At 45.9% G+C, this 6,817-nt stretch overlaps 3 non-coding genes across 3 annotated transcripts; all 3 read left to right on the top strand.

Annotated features, from left to right (window-relative positions):
* Nucleotides 1-249: 249 nt before the first annotated feature.
* On the top strand, nt 250-440 carry LOC130311515 (U2 spliceosomal RNA). Its single transcript, XR_008859855.1, has one exon. It is a non-coding gene; the product is annotated as a U2 spliceosomal RNA (small nuclear RNA).
* Nucleotides 441-2,533: 2,093 nt separating this feature from the next.
* Nucleotides 2,534-2,724, top strand: LOC130311503 (U2 spliceosomal RNA). The gene has a single exon (XR_008859843.1). It is a non-coding gene; the product is annotated as a U2 spliceosomal RNA (small nuclear RNA).
* Nucleotides 2,725-4,823: 2,099 nt separating this feature from the next.
* On the top strand, nt 4,824-5,014 carry LOC130311492 (U2 spliceosomal RNA). The gene has a single exon (XR_008859832.1). It is a non-coding gene; the product is annotated as a U2 spliceosomal RNA (small nuclear RNA).
* The last annotated feature ends 1,803 nt before the right edge of the window (nt 5,015-6,817 follow it).

Raw genomic sequence — 6,817 nt, 5'->3', positions numbered from 1 at the left:
GAGGAGTAAGAAGGGTTCCTGGCAAATCCGGGTTATGGATTGCATTTAAAAAGGCCCCGTGGGAGTGCAATGGGCCCCTGTCTTGCTGCTTAGCAATAATGGTATGGGTTTAGGTTCTGCTGTGTGTACTGGTGGTTGACTGCCCCCCAGCCCAGAGTGTGCATGGAAAATTGTCTGGCAGCCTCCCTGACAGCAAGCAGTGATAGTGCCCATGAAGGGGACCTTGTTGGGCCCGCCCCTTTCACGGTTATCGCTTCTCGGCCTTTTGGCTAAGATCAAGTGTAGTATCTGTTCTTATCAGTTTAATATCTGATACGTCCCCTATCTGGGGACCATATATTAAATGGATTTTTGAGAACGGGGGCCGATTTCGAAGCTTGCTTCCGTCGCCCTATGCATTGACCCGATATGGCAGTATCTTCGGGTACAGTGCACCACCCCCTTACAGGGTTAAAAAGAAAGATTCCTACTTTCATTGCTACCTGCTTGCTGGCTAGCCAGCTAGCCAGCCCTGTGGGCCTTGCTGCTGCTGCAGCCAAAAAACAAAAGGTGGTGCTGCTGCTGCTTCTGCTGCTTCTGCTTCTGCTTGTGTCTGGCCCCTGTTGGAGCGTCCAGGCACAGGACTTCTGCTGCTGCTGACTAAATGGCCTCCTTAATTGGATCATTTGAGTAGCCAGCACACCTGTGCAGGTAGGGCATGACATGATAGGCAGCTGCCTTGATAGCGGGTGGGTGCTGAATGTTCCTAATTGACAAAATAAGATTAATGCTTATGAAGAAATATAAAATCTCATCCCTTCCCCAATATCGCGCCACACCCCTACCCCTTAATTCCCTGGTTGAACGTGATGGACATATGTCTTTTTTCGACCGTACTAACTATGTAACTATGTAACATAACATGGGGGGGGGGGGTCTCCTGGCTGTTCACACAGGTGTGTCATTGCTGTACATTGACCATGCATTGCTTCTGTGGTATTGCAAAGGCAAAGACAAATGCTTCCAGCCATCCATTGCACTAATGGATTGGTCATCAGCTGGCTGTCTATGTCCCGCATCAATATAGACCAAAGTACAGAGGGTTAGGCTATGCTATTGTGCACCTACCTGATGCATCAGAAGGTGCGAGGCCCTTGCTAAATTCTGTGCACAGACTTTGAGATCTATACTTTAGACTGTATCTAAACCTGCTCCAACATGGACTGACATTCTGGCCTACTTTCAGCCGATGCGACTTGTCTGTCGCTGAACAGTCGCTTTTTATGTATTCAGCACCTATGTATAATGTTGTAAAAATGCTCTAGAAGCTAAAGTCGCAGAAATGTCACACATATTTGGCCTGCAACTTTCTGTGCGACAAATTCAGACAGGAAAAATCAGTATAAATCCTTAGAAAATTATCCCCCAGTGTCTCCATCTGCTGGCGGTATTGAATAAGCATTGCTGCACTGATGGGGTATGCATTAGACGAAAAAAAAGAAGAAAAAGAAGAATAATACGCCCAGAAAAGAGGCGAAAAGGAGAAAAACGTAAAAAAACGTGAAAAAAAAGTAAGAGGAAGAGAAGGGAAAAAAAGGTGGAAATGGGTTTAAAAGTGATTTCGGCGGAGAAATATATATATATATATATATATATATATATATATATATATATATATATACGCGCACACACACACATATATATAAACGTATTCTCCGTTGAGATATTGCAGCCGCTGCTGTGTCCAGGCCCAGGAGCCTTAGCACTGTGCTGTGATGTCACTCAATACCACTGACATCACTAGGTGTAAACAACATCTCTCCTTTGCTGTGTATGTGACTATGGAGCTGTTTGGTGATGTCGTCTATTATGGCCTTCATAGAAGCAACAGGAGATTGTTGCATCCATCTAGAACCCTCAGAACTACAGTGCTATGATGTCACTCACTTCCACAGGCCTTGCAGAGTGTAAACAACAACAACCCAGCTTTGTTGTGTATGTAACCATAGGGATTTGTGATGTCACCTAGAACCTTCACAGCAGCGACAGCTTTATGAGGAGCATCAGCACTGCTCTGCCTGAGCAGAACCATCACCGCCATAGGTTGTCAAATAACCCGGATTTAACCCACACAGGTAAGTCCAATGGGGTGCAGGCATGTCCTCTATGCTTACAGCTTCCCGTGGGTGTTGGTTTGATACCGTTTGGGGACAGCCAAGGAGGCATCTGCAGGCAACAAAGGTAGGTGTGTGCTTGTGTGTGTGTTTCCTATGCAGATCCTAAGCCCAGTGTCACATGCAAGTAGGAGGAGTAAGAAGGGTTCCTGGCAAATCCGGGTTATGGATTGCATTTAAAAAGGCCCCGTGGGAGTGCAATGGGCCCCTGTCTTGCTGCTTAGCAATAATGGTATGGGTTTAGGTTCTGCTGTGTGTACTGGTGGTTGACTGCCCCCCAGCCCAGAGTGTGCATGGAAAATTGTCTGGCAGCCTCCCTGACAGCAAGCAGTGATAGTGCCCATGAAGGGGACCTTGTTGGGCCCGCCCCTTTCACGGTTATCGCTTCTCGGCCTTTTGGCTAAGATCAAGTGTAGTATCTGTTCTTATCAGTTTAATATCTGATACGTCCCCTATCTGGGGACCATATATTAAATGGATTTTTGAGAACGGGGGCCGATTTCGAAGCTTGCTTCCGTCGCCCTATGCATTGACCCGATATGGCAGTATCTTCGGGTACAGTGCACCACCCCCTTACAGGGTTAAAAAGAAAGATTCCTACTTTCATTGCTACCTGCTTGCTGGCTAGCCAGCTAGCCAGCCCTGTGGGCCTTGCTGCTGCTGCAGCCAAAAAACAAAAGGTGGTGCTGCTGCTGCTTCTGCTGCTTCTGCTTCTGCTTGTGTCTGGCCCCTGTTGGAGCGTCCAGGCACAGGACTTCTGCTGCTGCTGACTAAATGGCCTCCTTAATTGGATCATTTGAGTAGCCAGCACACCTGTGCAGGTAGGGCATGACATGATAGGCAGCTGCCTTGATAGCGGGTGGGTGCTGAATGTTCCTAATTGACAAAATAAGATTAATGCTTATGAAGAAATATAAAATCTCATCCCTTCCCCAATATCGCGCCACACCCCTACCCCTTAATTCCCTGGTTGAACGTGATGGACATATGTCTTTTTTCGACCGTACTAACTATGTAACTATGTAACATAACATGGGGGGGGGGGGTCTCCTGGCTGTTCACACAGGTGTGTCATTGCTGTACATTGACCATGCATTGCTTCTGTGGTATTGCAAAGGCAAAGACAAATGCTTCCAGCCATCCATTGCACTAATGGATTGGTCATCAGCTGGCTGTCTATGTCCCGCATCAATATAGACCAAAGTACAGAGGGTTAGGCTATGCTATTGTGCACCTACCTGATGCATCAGAAGGTGCGAGGCCCTTGCTAAATTCTGTGCACAGACTTTGAGATCTATACTTTAGACTGTATCTAAACCTGCTCCAACATGGACTGACATTCTGGCCTACTTTCAGCCGATGCGACTTGTCTGTCGCTGAACAGTCGCTTTTTATGTATTCAGCACCTATGTATAATGTTGTAAAAATGCTCTAGAAGCTAAAGTCGCAGAAATGTCACACATATTTGGCCTGCAACTTTCTGTGCGACAAATTCAGACAGGAAAAATCAGTATAAATCCTTAGAAAATTATCCCCCAGTGTCTCCATCTGCTGGCGGTATTGAATAAGCATTGCTGCACTGATGGGGTATGCATTAGACGAAAAAAAAGAAGAAAAAGAAGAATAATACGCCCAGAAAAGAGGCGAAAAGGAGAAAAACGTAAAAAAACGTGAAAAAAAAGTAAGAGGAAGAGAAGGGAAAAAAAGGTGGAAATGGGTTTAAAAGTGATTTCGGCGGAGAAATATATATATATATATATATATATATATATATATATATATATATATATATATATACGCGCACACACACACATATATATAAACGTATTCTCCGTTGAGATATTGCAGCCGCTGCTGTGTCCAGGCCCAGGAGCCTTAGCACTGTGCTGTGATGTCACTCAATACCACTGACATCACTAGGTGTAAACAACATCTCTCCTTTGCTGTGTATGTGACTATGGAGCTGTTTGGTGATGTCGTCTATTATGGCCTTCATAGAAGCAACAGGAGATTGTTGCATCCATCTAGAACCCTCAGAACTACAGTGCTATGATGTCACTCACTTCCACAGGCCTTGCAGAGTGTAAACAACAACAACCCAGCTTTGTTGTGTATGTAACCATAGGGATTTGTGATGTCACCTAGAACCTTCACAGCAGCGACAGCTTTATGAGGAGCATCAGCACTGCTCTGCCTGAGCAGAACCATCACCGCCATAGGTTGTCAAATAACCCGGATTTAACCCACACAGGTAAGTCCAATGGGGTGCAGGCATGTCCTCTATGCTTACAGCTTCCCGTGGGTGTTGGTTTGATACCGTTTGGGGACAGCCAAGGAGGCATCTGCAGGCAACAAAGGTAGGTGTGTGCTTGTGTGTGTGTTTCCTATGCAGATCCTAAGCCCAGTGTCACATGCAAGTAGGAGGAGTAAGAAGGGTTCCTGGCAAATCCGGGTTATGGATTGCATTTAAAAAGGCCCCGTGGGAGTGCAATGGGCCCCTGTCTTGCTGCTTAGCAATAATGGTATGGGTTTAGGTTCTGCTGTGTGTACTGGTGGTTGACTGCCCCCCAGCCCAGAGTGTGCATGGAAAATTGTCTGGCAGCCTCCCTGACAGCAAGCAGTGATAGTGCCCATGAAGGGGACCTTGTTGGGCCCGCCCCTTTCACGGTTATCGCTTCTCGGCCTTTTGGCTAAGATCAAGTGTAGTATCTGTTCTTATCAGTTTAATATCTGATACGTCCCCTATCTGGGGACCATATATTAAATGGATTTTTGAGAACGGGGGCCGATTTCGAAGCTTGCTTCCGTCGCCCTATGCATTGACCCGATATGGCAGTATCTTCGGGTACAGTGCACCACCCCCTTACAGGGTTAAAAAGAAAGATTCCTACTTTCATTGCTACCTGCTTGCTGGCTAGCCAGCTAGCCAGCCCTGTGGGCCTTGCTGCTGCTGCAGCCAAAAAACAAAAGGTGGTGCTGCTGCTGCTTCTGCTGCTTCTGCTTCTGCTTGTGTCTGGCCCCTGTTGGAGCGTCCAGGCACAGGACTTCTGCTGCTGCTGACTAAATGGCCTCCTTAATTGGATCATTTGAGTAGCCAGCACACCTGTGCAGGTAGGGCATGACATGATAGGCAGCTGCCTTGATAGCGGGTGGGTGCTGAATGTTCCTAATTGACAAAATAAGATTAATGCTTATGAAGAAATATAAAATCTCATCCCTTCCCCAATATCGCGCCACACCCCTACCCCTTAATTCCCTGGTTGAACGTGATGGACATATGTCTTTTTTCGACCGTACTAACTATGTAACTATGTAACATAACATGGGGGGGGGGGGTCTCCTGGCTGTTCACACAGGTGTGTCATTGCTGTACATTGACCATGCATTGCTTCTGTGGTATTGCAAAGGCAAAGACAAATGCTTCCAGCCATCCATTGCACTAATGGATTGGTCATCAGCTGGCTGTCTATGTCCCGCATCAATATAGACCAAAGTACAGAGGGTTAGGCTATGCTATTGTGCACCTACCTGATGCATCAGAAGGTGCGAGGCCCTTGCTAAATTCTGTGCACAGACTTTGAGATCTATACTTTAGACTGTATCTAAACCTGCTCCAACATGGACTGACATTCTGGCCTACTTTCAGCCGATGCGACTTGTCTGTCGCTGAACAGTCGCTTTTTATGTATTCAGCACCTATGTATAATGTTGTAAAAATGCTCTAGAAGCTAAAGTCGCAGAAATGTCACACATATTTGGCCTGCAACTTTCTGTGCGACAAATTCAGACAGGAAAAATCAGTATAAATCCTTAGAAAATTATCCCCCAGTGTCTCCATCTGCTGGCGGTATTGAATAAGCATTGCTGCACTGATGGGGTATGCATTAGACGAAAAAAAAGAAGAAAAAGAAGAATAATACGCCCAGAAAAGAGGCGAAAAGGAGAAAAACGTAAAAAAACGTGAAAAAAAAGTAAGAGGAAGAGAAGGGAAAAAAAGGTGGAAATGGGTTTAAAAGTGATTTCGGCGGAGAAATATATATATATATATATATATATATATATATATATATATATACGCGCACACACACACATATATATAAACGTATTCTCCGTTGAGATATTGCAGCCGCTGCTGTGTCCAGGCCCAGGAGCCTTAGCACTGTGCTGTGATGTCACTCAATACCACTGACATCACTAGGTGTAAACAACATCTCTCCTTTGCTGTGTATGTGACTATGGAGCTGTTTGGTGATGTCGTCTATTATGGCCTTCATAGAAGCAACAGGAGATTGTTGCATCCATCTAGAACCCTCAGAACTACAGTGCTATGATGTCACTCACTTCCACAGGCCTTGCAGAGTGTAAACAACAACAACCCAGCTTTGTTGTGTATGTAACCATAGGGATTTGTGATGTCACCTAGAACCTTCACAGCAGCGACAGCTTTATGAGGAGCATCAGCACTGCTCTGCCTGAGCAGAACCATCACCGCCATAGGTTGTCAAATAACCCGGATTTAACCCACACAGGTAAGTCCAATGGGGTGCAGGCATGTCCTCTATGCTTACAGCTTCCCGTGGGTGTTGGTTTGATACCGTTTGGGGACAGCCAAGGAGGCATCTGCAGGCAACAAAGGTAGGTGTGTGCTTGTGTGTGTGTTTCCA

The sequence above is a fragment of the Hyla sarda genome, unplaced genomic scaffold (assembly GCF_029499605.1).
Source record: "Hyla sarda isolate aHylSar1 unplaced genomic scaffold, aHylSar1.hap1 scaffold_1642, whole genome shotgun sequence".
NCBI classification, from domain to species: Eukaryota; Metazoa; Chordata; class Amphibia; order Anura; family Hylidae; genus Hyla; species Hyla sarda.
The sequence above is the reverse complement of the archived record's forward strand: the minus strand, read 5'-3'. Positions and strand labels throughout refer to the sequence as shown.